At 50.7% G+C, this 4,861-nt stretch overlaps 1 long non-coding RNA gene across 1 annotated transcript; it reads left to right on the forward strand.

Annotated features, from left to right (window-relative positions):
- Positions 1-250: 250 nt before the first annotated feature.
- LOC135307042 (uncharacterized) lies at positions 251-2,769 on the forward strand. Its single transcript, XR_010367784.1, has 4 exons — positions 251-662; positions 1,125-1,299; positions 2,008-2,073; positions 2,526-2,769. It is a non-coding gene; the product is annotated as an uncharacterized LOC135307042 (long non-coding RNA).
- Positions 2,770-4,861: the final 2,092 nt, after the last annotated feature.

Genomic DNA, 4,861 nt, shown 5'->3' on the forward strand with positions numbered 1-4,861 from the left:
CTGAGAGGGAGGAAAAAACCTACAAAACAGGGTAAGTCCCTGGAGGAATCCAAACAAGCAGACCAAATCTTGACTGAACTGGAGAGACAACGTGGTGGGTGCATTTCCCTCAGTCTTCCCCTGGGACTCAGCAGCCGGGGGCTTTGGCTGCACATCTGGACACGCCGTGCCCGGCACAGTGGGAAGGGATCCATGGCAGTCTCGCTGCCCCACTGCTGCTGCTGCTGCTTTCACGCCCTGCAGGCTGTTTCCCAGCCTGGCCTGGCTGCAGCATCTGCCCAGCCTCTGCAGGAAGGCATTTGGCATCAGCTGACAGGCAGCCCAAACTGCACCAAAGGGCATGCACACCCTGAGATCCCCTGCAATTTCCTGGTCTCTGGGTAGATCCGGAGAAGCAACTATTTGGAGATGGGAGGGCCCTGGAGCAGCCCCAAGGGCCTTGGCCTTTCCCTGATACTTATCCATATCTTTGACAAGTGCAGTTTCCTGAAGATGCCACCACCCTAATGGGGAATGGTTCCACCAGATCCAGCTGTCCTTTTTCCTTTCTCCAGATGTGGACCGAAAACATTTGCGGAAGGCAGAACTTCCTGGAGGAAGTGATGGCCCAGTGCCAGCCACCGATGCACAAAGGGAGGAGATGCCAGACAGTGCCACAGAAGGTGATTGCTGTGCCAGGCTCAGCCAGGCTCAGCATTCCTGCTGGGCTCCTTCCATGGGAGACACGTCCCAAAACCTGGGAGCAGCTGCACGGGGTGGCCATGGTGGGGAAATGGCAGAGGGGGAGTGCAAGGCTCCCATGACTCCTGACGGGGTCTGAGCCTGTCCCCTGGGGCTGGGGGAGCTGTCACGGGGCAGGGAGGGCCAGGGGTGGCAGTGGCTGCTCAGGGATGGCTTTGGCCCATGTCCCTGCCAGCAGCCACTGCCCAAGCAGCTGCGCTGGCCCCGGGCTCTCCTCCCGGCCTGCTGGGCTTTGTTGGCTGGCACAGCCTGTGCCAAGGGCCGGCAAGGTGCCTGCAGGCCCCAGCTCTGGGGGAAACAGAGAACGTCCTGCCCGTATCCAGCGTGCTGCCAGTTCAGCAGTGCAGCACAGCACGAGCTCATGCTCTCAATTACTCCCACAGATATTATCAATGAAACAGGAATATATGCCCCGGATCCAGTGCGCTTCCCAAGAATTGTCTGTCCCGAGGATGTGCGCAGGACCTGCATGATAGGCACAGTGGTGACAGTGTTCACTGTGCCACTTGTGCTGATAGGGTGCTGTCTTGGCATTCGCAAGCTGTACGAGCTCAGACGGTCAGTTGTTGATTTTTCTTCACAGTTTTCTTATAACTCTACTCCTGGCATTGGTAGCCTGACTGGGAATCATGCTGCAGTGAAGCTGTGGCCAGTCCATGGTTATCCAAATAACTCTGCTGAGGGTTCTGCTGCTGCCCAGTGCTTCCATTGGCCTCTTAATTGCTGGGCCTTGTCCTGGGGGCCCCGCTGGGGCTGCAGCCAGTGCTGGCTCCCACTGAGGCTGCCTGGCCAAGAGCAGCCCCAGGGGCACGGGGAGAGGCAGAGCAAGTTCTCCACAGTATTTGGGCAGCACAGTTCAGGACAGGACAGGACAGTGCTTATTTAGTAGCCCGTGTAAATTTCATGGTAACAGTGGTGTTGCAGCACAAGAAAAATTTGCTCCAGATCAGTGTGAAAACAAATCCAACGTGATGAAGGTTTGGCTTTGGCCTTGAGACTTTGCTCTTTGTGTGAGCCCTGCTCTGGATTGATTCCCAATTAGTCTTGGAGCCGCTTCTGGGCGAAGGCTCATCCCAGCCCTGAGCCTTGGCAGTTCTCTGGCCTCAAAGGGACAACTGAGGCTGCACTGCACATGACTGGGGTTCAGGGCTCCATCATCAAAGAGCTTTGAGATGTTTAAATTTCTGTATTCTTACTACATGGTTTTTGTTATGAAATTCATTCATTAGATTTTAAAACTTAGTTGTAAAAAAACTTCTTTTCCAGTGCTTCTTCCAGTTATTTGATATAGTGAGTGATGGCCTAATTATCCCATGGCTGAATTAGAAGACTGTAAGTATTATAAAATGAAATAATGTTAGGTTATCACACTCTTAGGTCTTTCACAGATTCCTGAAACTTATGTTGGTTTGATGTGACCAACAGAAGAGTTTGGCTCTGCTTTTAATTTAGACAAGCAGCAGAGCTGGAACCTGTTGGAAAGAGTCTCTTCGCTTCATATCTAAAGCCAGCTGCCAGGGTTCTTTATTGAGGAATATAATATCTGTATTTCTCCTGACAAGTAGCTGATAGAAATGAGGAATTTGGACTCTTTGGGAAGTACTGACCAGTTGGGCATTGGGTCTCTGAAGCTCAGTCTGTAATAACCAATCTTTTTCAGTAGAGAATGTTCAGTTTCTTCCTGGCCCTCACACTCTTGCATTTGTGTTCCAAAACACTTCTTGAAAGAAATTTACAACAGCTCTTTGTGGTCCCTTAGTTGACTTTTCTCTCTTTCTCCACAGACGCAGATGCAAACCTGGATGATTCCATTAAAAAAGCTGCAAAGCAGATCCTGGAGAAGAGGGCATACATCTGCTCCCACCCACTGGACAGGACCTTCTGATTCCTCCCTGAGAGCAGGCATTCATGAATGTCAGTCAGTGAGGAATTTGCTGCAGTTCCCACATTTGGCATCTTAAAAGCATCTGTTATTTAATGTCTTTGCTAAATATTACTGTGTAAAATAAAATTTCTTTGTAACCAAAACTTCATACGAAAAGGATAAAAAAAGATTTTTTTTTTTTTAAAGCTGCTATGTTGGGGTGCATTAGTTTTAAGTTGGTTTATTCCTGTACCCCCCCATTCCTGTTTATGGTTCTGCCCGGGCTCTCTCTCTCTCCCTCTTCTTGATTGTCCCGTCAGTTGCACTTTTCCACTCCCTTTCCCTACGGTTTATCTCTCCTAATCCCTCCCTGGTTGCTGTCTGTTATTTGGTGTCCATACCCTTCCATCCAGAACCTTCTGTCTTGGACACTGAATGATTGGACCAGAGGTCAGGGTTCAACCCTCAGTTTATTCCCACTGGAGGTCCGAGATGTTTGTTACGTGTTATTCCCTCCTCTCAAAAAGTTAGATTGGTCATTGTATTCTGGTTATAGCAAAACAACTATCACCCCACAAAAAATTACAATTCGGAATTCCATTCGAACGCTTTCCGACGCCCAACAGCTGTGTGGGTCTTTGAATTGGGTAAGACCTTGGCTAGGCATTCCCACTGAAGACCTGGCCCCCCTTTTCAATTTATTGAAAGGGGGAGAGGAGCTTAGTTCTCCTAGGTCGCTCACCCAAGAAGCGCAAGCTGCATTGGAAAAGATCCAAAAGTCCATCTCAGAGAGGCAGGCCCATCGTTACCAGCCGAGCCTGCCCTTCAAATTCATTATTCTCGGGAAATTGCCACACCTCCATGGGATGATCTTCCAGTGGGAAGACATCAAGAACACCAAAAAGGACCAGGGGGCTAGGGACACTCTCTTGATTATAGAGTGGGTGTTCCTTAGTCACCAAAGGTCCAAAAGGATGACGAGGCCACAAGAGCTGGTGGCGGAACTGATTCGTAAGGCTCGCCTTCGGATCAGGGAGCTGGCAGGTGTGGACTTCACATGCATTCATATTCCACTAAAATTAGATTCGGCCCACTTTACAAAAGCTATGTTGGAACACCTTCTCCAAGAGAATGAGGCCCTGCAGTTCGCTCTGGACAGCTACACCGGTCAGATTTCTATTCATCGGCCGGCTCACAAAATTTTTAATTCGGAAGTCCAGTTTAAATTATCTCTTCAGCAGGTTCAGAGTAGAACTCCTCTAAAGGCTCTGACCGTTTTCACTGATGCATCCGGCGCATCCCACAAGTCAGTTATGACTTGGCGGGATCCGCAGACTCAGCGGTGGGAAGCTGACATCAAAGAGGTAGAAGGATCACCTCAAGTAGCTGAGTTGGATGCTGTTGTCAGGGCTTTCGAGAAGTTCCCTGGACCATTCAATTTGGTCACTGATTCCGCTTATGTAGCAGGCGTAGTTGCCCGTTCAGAACAAGCGATTCTGCAGGAGGTGTCCAACATAGCCCTCTATCAGTTGCTCACCAAATTAATAAAATTAGTCTCTCACCGAGAGCAACCATTTTATGTGATGCATGTGCGGTCCCACACTAACCTGCCAGGGTTCATTGCCGAGGGGAACAGGAGGGCGGATGCCCTCGCTGCCCCTGTGCAGGTGGCCCCGCTCCCAGACGTGTTCCGCCAGGCTAAGATCAGCCATCAGCTCTACCATCAGAATGCGCCGGGTCTGGTCAGGCAGTTCCAACTTAGCCGTGACCAGGCCAAGGCCATTGTGGCCACGTGCCCCCACTGTCAATCCTTCCAGCTCCCGTCTGTCAACACGGGGGCTAACCCCCGAGGATTGGCGAGTTGCGAGGTGTGGCAGTCCGATGTTACCCACATCCCCGAGTTTGGTAAGCTGAAGTTTGTCCATGTATCAGTAGATACCTTTTCCGGCGTGGTTTTTGCCTCCGCCCACACAGGGGAGAAGGCAAATGACACCAAGAAACACCTACTTCTAGCCTTCTCCACGCTGGGCGTTCCAAAAATATTAAAAACTGACAACGGCCCAGCATACAAGTCCAGGGAACTGCGCAACTTCCTGCAGCAATGGGGAATAGAGCATAAAACCGGCATCCCCTATTCCCCAACGGGTCAAGCTGTAGTGGAACGGACCCATCAGAGCCTCAAAAGGGTCCTTCAACAACAACGTGAGGCAATGAAGATGGAGTCCCCCCAGGTCCGCCTTGCCAGGGCCCTTTTTA

Source organism: Passer domesticus, chromosome 9 (genome assembly GCF_036417665.1).
Source record: "Passer domesticus isolate bPasDom1 chromosome 9, bPasDom1.hap1, whole genome shotgun sequence".
NCBI lineage: Eukaryota > Metazoa > Chordata > Aves > Passeriformes > Passeridae > Passer > Passer domesticus.